Source organism: Pteropus vampyrus, unplaced genomic scaffold (genome assembly GCF_000151845.1).
Source record: "Pteropus vampyrus isolate Shadow unplaced genomic scaffold, Pvam_2.0 Scaffold41, whole genome shotgun sequence".
Lineage (NCBI taxonomy): Eukaryota > Metazoa > Chordata > Mammalia > Chiroptera > Pteropodidae > Pteropus > Pteropus vampyrus.
Window position 1 is genome coordinate 9,691,903 of NW_011888822.1, and position 9,685 is coordinate 9,701,587.

The 9,685-nt window shown below is 36.4% G+C and overlaps 1 protein-coding gene and 1 pseudogene across 6 annotated transcripts in view; one reads left to right on the forward strand and one right to left on the reverse strand.

The window, feature by feature from the left end:
- MITF (melanogenesis associated transcription factor) overlaps positions 1–9,685 on the forward strand; it is a 213,719-nt gene that overhangs the window by 65,889 nt on the left and 138,145 nt on the right. The window lies entirely within an intron of this gene.
- Positions 1,625–1,743, reverse strand: LOC111738667 (annotated as a pseudogene).

A 9,685-nucleotide genomic window follows, 5' to 3' on the forward strand; every position in this document is an offset into this window, starting at 1 on the left:
TTTTTTTTTTTTTTGATTAACCACAAATTTTCCCGTAGTGGGGAAGAGGATAAGCAGTTTCCTTGGTGCTGGGAAATCCCCCTCTTAGAAGTGTATATTCATCATGAATGAGCTAGGCTAAATTTTTGGTTGTTTCTGTTCTTATCTAAATAGAGAGGTCTGAGGCAGATGTACCCAGTGCTATACGTATGGAAGAACCGAGTCAGTACCACAGAGCACAGTTTTACTGGTCACTCCTGTGTAGTACGAGAATGCACTGAGCTATTTAATTCTTTTATTGTGGGACAGCCAACTCTACGAATTCTCTGAAGTTCTAAAAATACATAACCATTTTTATGACAGATAGCATAATATATTTTTTTCTTGATTAATTTTGCCAGTTTGGTTTGTTTCCCCTCTCTTTCCATTTTCTACTCCCCCTTCCCTCCTGCCAACAATTTCTTTGAACCCTCTACACACTTTTGGGGTTGAGGCCTCCTTTTTATTCTGGCTTGTTTATTGTCGTCTCTTCCGCTAGATTTTCCAAGCTATAATGTCAAGAAGAATGTTAATTTTGTTCACTATACTTCAAAACTTAAAACACTCATGTTATATAATAGACAATAATTATTCAGTGAGTGAATAAATTCATTTTTAGAAGAATGGTAGATAGTGTTCTCATACTTTAGTCCATTTAATGTAAATGATCATGTGAAAATCTACCTTGCAAAGCAAATTTTGGGTGCAGTCTGTTTGCAGTTCTAAAAACACTGAGGGATTCATTTTACTGTTCTTTTAACTGAAAGACTTTTTTTAAAAATGAGGAATTAACTTGATAATAAAAAGATTCTTCGAGACCAAGAGCCAATTTGTAATATGAAGCTAAGGATCTTTTCCTCAGAAAAATGTATTTAGCCCATTATAAATTTGTGCATGTAAGATTTATGGTCCTTTATAGGTGTGTCTTTCAACTCATATGTTAAGAACTTAAGCTGTTCTCTCTGAAAGAAAACTGATAATTTAAGGTGGAGCTCTTTTACTTAAAACTGTGAGCCTATGTACTTGTAATCAAAACCGCAATTATTGTTAGATTGGTTCCATGTGTAATTAAGACAGAAAAAATATAAGCCAGTAAAATGAGTAATGCAAGGAAATTGTGATGCACAGCTTCCTTTGGAAGAAGGTTCACACATTCATCCCTGTCTAGTTCTCTGGTGAAGATTCTTATCTTGGCTGCATAGATTGCTCTGTTTAACATAAAGGAAAACAAGATGATCTGCCTTTGCTTGGGGAAGCTTCCTTCTCGGCTTCCCGGCCCCAATAAAGTATTGCTGGCTGGATGATTTTCTTTTAACTTATGCACTTTCCCCCAGCATGTTGGTTGGTGGTCTTATTGCCTGACTTCTCTTTTATTTAGAATTCCTGTGGTACGTTCTAGCCCCCTGGAGCTGTGTTAGGGATGACATAGCACACCTCAGACCTGAGGTATGCTTGCATGTTAAATTTTATTGCCTTTGGCGGTCTGTGGATCTCTTACTTCTTCAGTCTGATTAATGGGGAATTCAGAACTGTAGTTAGGAGATAGTTTACCTGAACTATTTCTTATTGCTTTTTAAAAATTATTTACTTATTTTTTTATTTTTTATGCCTACAGCACCTGGTCTTTCTAAGGGGTCTCTCATCCAAGTACTAACCAGGTCTGACCCTGCTTAGCTTCCGAGATCAAATGGGATTGGGCTTGTTCAGGTTAGCATGGCCATAGACTATTATTGCTTTGATGGAATTAATGATCAAATATTAGCCCAAATTAGATCAAATATAGTGCCCAAAGCAGAAACATGGACTGTGCTTAATTTTACATTTCCCTTTTCAAAGGCTTTTTGTATTGATTAAAGCCAATTAATAAATGGAAATGTAATTTAATTTCTTCTATACCCTGGTTGAATTTGATGAGTCTTGCTTTTCTACAGTGACATGTATACAGACAATATCTTTGTTTACTAAGTGCAATAATTAAGGCAGAATGCTTTTTACTGCACTCCTGTGGTAGATAAACTACTCTGATACTTTTCTTTGGGTTAAAGTTTTCTTTTTACAGCCTTGGAAGTACTTACCTCATCGAAACAGTTAATCTTCCAGTGACCTATTTTGGAATATATGGACACAAAGGCATTTCTCTAGAGTTGCCCCAAAGTATTGTGTATTTAGTAACTAAACTTAGTTATTTTAAATGCCAGAGATTGTTGAGTTGGCTATATATTTGATTGTTCTCTCTGTTCAGCAATTTATTATGTTGGAAAGCTACTTGGTAAATATCTTTTTTTCTTTTTTGTTAATCTTGATATGAATATGTAGCTAGCTAGCTAGATATAAATTTAGATTTTATGTTCATTAACAATTTAATCAATATTTACTGACTACTTTGTATAGTTGCTGTAGCAGTAGTTACTGGGGATTCAATGATGAACTAAAACTGGGATAACCATATAAATTTTAGTTCAGTTGGATACTTGTGAGACCCAAAGGTGCCACTCTTAGTAAGTACTCTAGGAAAACAAGTGTAAACCGGGACTGTTCTAGGAAAACTGGGATGAATGGTCACCTTAGTTTAAATAGGCATAGTCTCTGTCTTCTTGGAGCTTGCAGTCAATAGAGGGGAAGAAGATTAATCCAGTAATCAGACAAAATACCAATTTACAGCTATAAAAAATTGTAAAAGACCATATAATAGAGGACTTGACCTGGTTGTGGGGTTAGGGAAGGCTTTTCTAAGGAGGTAAATTTTATACTGAGATATGGAAGGAAGCTTAGGAGTAGAGTATGGTGAGAATATTTCAGAAGGAAAAAGAATGTGCAATAAGCTTTGGGGTGGGAAGGGAGTATGGCATATCCAGACAACTGTGAGAAGACCAGAGTGATGCAGGCAGAGCCCTCAGTGCAGAGCGTGGTGGCGCTGAGGCTAGGAAGCTTGGTCCAGTCCTCACCACACAGCACATTGACTGCCCTGGAAAGGGTTTAGATTTTACCCTTACTTAATACAGTGGGAAGCAATTATAGAAGTTAAAATGGAGAGAGGGGATTAGTAGGTAGTGGGTCACATCATCATTTGGTCTTTGAAGATTACTTGGGCTGTAGTGTGAAGAATAGATTGAGCAGAGATGGGCAGGCTGAAGCAGGGCTGGAGTCAAGAGTGAAGCTGAGGAGAGTGGTTAGGTGGCTCGTAGTCCAGTTGAGGGACTATAGTGACTTTAACTAGGGCGGTAACAGTGGAGTTGGAACAAATGACTTTGAGAGGTATTTCTGAGCGAAACTCAAAAAGACTTGGAAACAGACCCTTACGAGGAATGAAGAGAGTTTAAAATTCTTTTGTACCTACCTGTAATGATATACAGTCTGTTGTGTGCGGTCAGCCTATTTTGTAGATTGAAAATTGGAGCACTGAACAGAAACCACAGAACAGATAGAGATAGCTTAACTGACTTCTGAGATAGTCTCTAAGTGACTGGAGATAGTTTATGAAAAGTCAGAAACTCAGAAATTATCTTAACTATTTGATATCACAAGGGTACCGTGTAGTATGCATCTTAAAAAATGAATTGGGTGTGGGGGAGAGTACAGCCTTTACATTCTTGTGCCAAGAGGTGAACTATAGTATGATTCCAGCTAGCATTGCTTTGTCATTAATTTCTTACCCTGATCTCTCCTCAATTAGCCTGTAGGGCATCATGACTAAGGTATCATTTAGGATGCCAGAATAATTTTCTAAATAATAGGGGTTGAAAGTGCATTGAAGGGGTTAAGGTAAGGATTCCCAGATGCTTCATCTGTGATCAGGGTGCATCTTAGATATTGGGCCCAACTGGTTTATCACATGGTTCTTTTATAAAGCTGTTGCTCATATTAAAGTGTGATGTAATAAAGGTTATGAATTAAAAATAAAAATAAGGTCACATGAGTGTATATAAACACCAATGAACTAAGTGTATCTTTCTTTGTTATGGGTGGAAGACTTTTGCTTTTGTACATGACATAGCATCAGGCCAACATAGGTATTTAAATATTTGTCAGATAGTTTGCTTCTTTCCTTGATTCTGGGTTCTTATTTTACTCATATTGCCTTTATTGCTGATGTATAATGCACACTTGTTAGCAATAGTTACACTAGATCTTTCTCTGGGGTCGTCTTATAATATTAGTTCGGATACTATACTGAGAACATCAAAATTTACATTACCATAAGCACAATTCTGTTTACTCTTTAGGTATTAAATATCAATTTTGTGGCATTCTAAAATTCTTAAGATAGTATCTTGAACATTCTTCCGAAAATATTGTTTCAATTAAGTAAGAAGCAGAAATTCTTTCACAGGTCTCTTCTTCTTTTGCTTAGCCCTTTTTAATCTTGGCAAATTATGAAATTTCTGCATCAGTTTATACATAGTGATCCAGTTTCCATTAGCAGTCTTTTTTGCCTGACTGGAGGTGAGGAAGGACGTTGTTAGAAATTTTCATCTGCTGTCTCTTCCTTTTTGTTTGTTTGTTTGTTCTGTGCTGAGTATTTTAAGCAGGCTCATCTACCTTTGGTCCTTCATCCTCAGCTCAGCATTGGCTGTCCAAAAGAATCGGATGTTTTTTTTCAAAAGCTTAGTGCAGATTTTGATATCTTGTTGCAGGATTTGATACTGAGAGTGACTGAGGCTAGTGACTGAGGGATAATGTAGGTGGCTTTGACGACTGCTTGCCAGCTCATTACTTTACTAAGCATTGAATCATATTTTAGATTAAATGTGGTTAAGTTTTTCCATTCAGTTCTTAAAACCTTATACACCAAGTTAGATATGTGGCTTGTTTAACTATATTTGCCATAAGCAGGGTTCCTGGATTAAGGTTCAGTACGAACTGGGACAGTCCAAAGATTTATTTGATGGCAATATGCTCAGCTTTTGAAATAAATAATATTTATTTTTAAATAATATTCAATATTTATTTGAAATAAATAAATAATAGAGCTAGTACTCAAAATAACTTTTTAAATTTAACAATTTTGACCTTCATTCAAAACGTCAGTTTTGATTAACTCCCTGAAAAAAGACATGTAATTTCAACATTATCTATGTGATAAGTGGACCATATGTGTTGCTTTAAATCCTTCTTAGCATAAAAATCCTCATTAGTGACAGAGAAATAATGACTATCTTCAAGGGCCACTATGAGAGATAAATAAGATCATTCATTTGTTCATTTAACAAATATTCATTAAACATTTAAATGTACAAGGCACTATACTAGACATTGGGGGTATGACAAAACTAAACCAAACTTTTGCCCTCATGGAGCTTATATATTAATATTTGTAAAGCACATTATATGTGATTAATAAATGGTAGCTTTAATTGTTGCTATCCAAAATTTGTCTGAAACTTGTCATCTAAAATATGTTGTTAAATTATTTGAGAATTTTCCTTATTTTGTATTTGAATTAAAGTAGAAGTGTTGAATTTCTGTAGATATATGTGCACATTTAATTTTAAATTTCTAAAACAGTAATTCTCAATTCTGACTGCACATTAGAATGACATGGAGAGCTTTTAAAAAACAAAAATGCCAGTGTCAGGACGTTGCCGTCAGAGATTCTAAATAATTGTTCTCGGGTGGGACTCGGGCACTGGTATTTTTTTAAAAGCTCCTAAGGTGATCGTAATGGGCAGCTATAGTTGAGACTTACTGCTTTAAAGGTAGGACTATTTTATGAGTGTTTATACATTACGGTTAATGATAGATTTGCTATTTTTATATCAAGATGTATAACTTGCTGTGAGAGAAGAGCTATATCATTAGCTATGGATGGAACAGTTTTGATGATAGGTTTCAGAATGAAATATGTGGCTTCAGAAAACTAGGATATGTGGACTTTAGGCATGACTGCCAAAGTGCATCTGTGTCACCTTAGGTAAGTCATTTTACTATGTAGGCCTCAGTATTCTTATCTGTAAAATGAGGGGTTTGGTTGAATGCGGTGAGGTTGCTGACCAGTACTAGCATTTTGCTGTGCTATAATGCAGGGGTCTCCAACCCCTGGGCATGGAACTGGTACCGATCTGTGGCCTGTTAGGAACTGAGCCGTACAGCAGGAGGTGAGTGGTGGGTGAGTGAGTGAAGCTTCAGCTGCTCCCCAGCGCTAGCATCTCTGCCTCAGCTCCACCTCAGATCATCAGGAATTAAATTCTCGTAGGACACCGGTCCCTGGTGCCAAAAAGGTTGGTGACTGCTGCTATAATGTATTGATATAATGCCCCAGTTTGTGAATTACCTGTAACCAGAATGGTTTCTTGGCCCGCTGCCTTATTCTGTCCCTTCCCCATTTCTAATCAAACCAGTGGTAAACATCCAATCAAAACCCGACAGACTGTCAGCTGGCCAACAGAGAGCTGACTAAGTCTTGGGAGAGTTCGAGTAAAGACACAAATGTTATTTCTATCTGTGAAACATAGAAGAATGAGGAAGGGCTGGGGGAGCTTAATGATCACCTTGGACCATGTGTGAATTGTGGAGTAGGTGTGCAAGGCACAATATTCATGGGAATGCAACCAGGTAACCCATGAGAGAAATGGTGAAGAGAGCTTTGTGTTTGACCTCATCCTAGTTTCAGTCCCCAGGGCCCTAGCTATATTTAATTCCTGTCCTTGGGCAACTGCGATATCTTCTGCTGTTTCCTTATCACTTCTTCATCCTTGTACTCCAGTGGGTTTCTGTCTTTTGCAACCCCAAATGATTTGAGTAGAACATTAGGTTAGTAGAAATTTTTGAGAAACAAATGGAGCAATAATAAAAATAGAAATGGGGTAAGGAGAATAAGCAAAATAACTTAGATGTCATAGAAAGAATGAGGATAGTAAGTTATAGTCCTAGCTCTGTCCCAAAATAGCTCAGTGACCTTATCCAAGGTGCTTGACTACCAAGTTTGTCTAAAATGAGAACGGTGCAATCTCATAGGGATGGTGTAATGAAAAATTAGATTACAGTTGAAGAAATGCTTTGAAAAAGTAAAAGGCCACATCAGTGAGGGGATCACCTTGTTAACAGATATTTGGAGAATGCAAGTTTTGAGATGTTTGTCCTCAGAGACATAAGTTATAAAATATGCTTGTAGGACTAAGTTTTTAAGTGTTGATTTAACTCTAAACAGAATAATTTTTTACTTCCGTCAATTTTTAATTTTCATAGCTTGATTTTTCTCCCAATGATTATTATTTTATTCTCAGAATTTCTAATTATTTGTTGCCTAAATTATCTTATAGAGTTCATATATATACATTGAACTATATATTTAGATATAGTTCAATGTTTTTATAAAGTTCTGCTGAAAATATGGATAACAGAGTTCTGTGTGTTATGAGTTAATGATAGAGTTATTGTTTTTCTTTCTTTGGGTTCAGTGAAGAGCAAGAATTAGGTCATGCATGCAAACGATTTAGTTGGTTGGGTTTTTTCTTGTCCTCAGTTGACATATCCTAAAATTAATTTGTTGCGTCCTGCTCAGTGGGTTGGGCAGATAATGGGAAAGGTTTGTGATTGGAATAGTAAGGATGTCAAGAGTTCAGAACTGAGGGAACTTGTCCTTGCAGTGAACATGCTTAACATTTGGACACTATTAAGCCTGACTCAGACAAGAGTTTCTTATCCTTCTACATTACTCTTGAAGATAACTGTTCATTGACACAGTCCAGTAGCTAAGAAAGATTAGATAAACTATAAGGAAGATTGGATTGTTTAGTAGGTAGAATGCGTACAAAATCTTTTCTATCATTTACGCATTTATTTACACCAAGTGGAATAATTCTCTCTTGGAAGTGCTGTTATATTTTCAGGTATATTTTGGCATTGATAGTATTCCCTTTCTCAGTGCCACTTACAAATTCAGTTTATGTCAGAAGCAAAAGTATAAGGATTTCTAATAGACTGTACTGCTGGAAAGACCTAGGATATTTTCCCTTGCATTCCAAATTGTTTTCTATTCCCTTAGCGGAAAAGGAAGATCAAATGTGGATCTCATAGATCTGACGTTGGACCACAAGTTTCTTGAATCATTAGCAGCTTTGATGGAATTACCTAGCTTGCATATATTTAAGATTTCTTTAAAAGGTGTGAAGCTTATTATTTTCAGTGAAGTGTGAATGGAGCATGCAAAACTGTCTTAAAACTTAATGACAGGTTGATTAGAGTTAATAGATTTAAGTTCAGTGGAAAATCAATAATTTTCAGAGGATGACTTTTTTTTGATTGGTGTTATGAACAAAAAGTGAAAATATTTGAAGATCATAGATAAAATTCTGTAGTAGAGCACTGAAAAAGGATCACTAATCCATTATTTTCTAGGGACACATTAAGAACTACACAAACATAATAGAGGATCACTGGGTATTTAATTTAAATGTTCCTGGAAGATATTAGATGCTTATCAACCCTATGGTTGATTACTGTTTCATCTGACTTTTTGTCCGTTGGGTAATCATGTATGATTGGCTTATGGAAACTAGGAAGGAGTTATATATTATATACTATTGGTCCAGTCACTGCATGACTAGGCAGAATCTTGCTTTCTTTCTCAAAGGATCAACTCTTTATAGACTTTGATAATTTTCCCAGTGTTATATATTCACAGTGTCTGATGACTTAGCCTTATTTGTGATATGTTTTATTAGATATAACTTAAGTATCAATTCATTAATTCTTTCATGATTCATTCAGTAAGTCTTTTCCCATTTTATATTTTTAAACTGTCAGTTCTGCTGCCATTTGTGTGTGCATGTGTGTGTGTAGTAGGAAATTTTGGTATCTTTGTATACCAAAGAGGTGTGCCAGTTTTTAATCTATTGGTTCATGTAGAAACAAAGTGCAAACTTCTAGGCATCCCTTCCCAGTGGAGTCACATGGGGATTCACTTAATTCTCCCAGCTGAAATGTATGGTAACACATGTACAGTGTTGCCAACCAAGGAAGTTCACATGAGCCTTGGTCCACGATTTATTTTGGAGGTCATGTAGTTTCTGTGTGACTGACCTCAGCTACTCAAACTCTACATCCTGCACTGCCCCCCGCTCCCTCCAGCAGCAAAAACCTGTGTTCATCTTAAATCATACTGTTAGAAAAACTTTTTTAGGATAAACTTTTAAACTTTTCTGGTGAACTGGTACAGCATGGCTCAAGGCCTCAGGCATACAAAAACACTCTTATCAAGCCGAATATTTCAAGGACTCAGAGATTATCTCCTAGAAGCCAACAAAAGCCAGTCCTGAACATAGGCCTTTCTGTGTAATGTGCAAGGTTTGAACAGTGCAGGCCTGCTGAATTAAGTCTTTCTTGCCCACATATCTAGTAATATTTTAATGGATGCTAGTCATTGTGAATGTGTCTCGAGATTTTGTTGTCTTCCTTTAAGAAGTGTTGAGTTTTGTCCTGGCAAGCAGGACAAAAATCCCCCTTACTTGGGGATCAGCTTAATTATTTTGAGGTTCTTTTTAATCTTTCTGAGAGTGGATCTAGTATAGCCTTGTTATAGGCCTAGTTTATCTCTGCGGCCAAGATATGACCTTTCTGGAGTCTCTACTGAATGCTGCAGACGTTCAATGAAGTTCCTCTACTTTGGCAGGTTGGACTTTGAATGTCTCCTTCTGTGAGTTCTCAGTTTTTCCGCTTATAGCTTCCC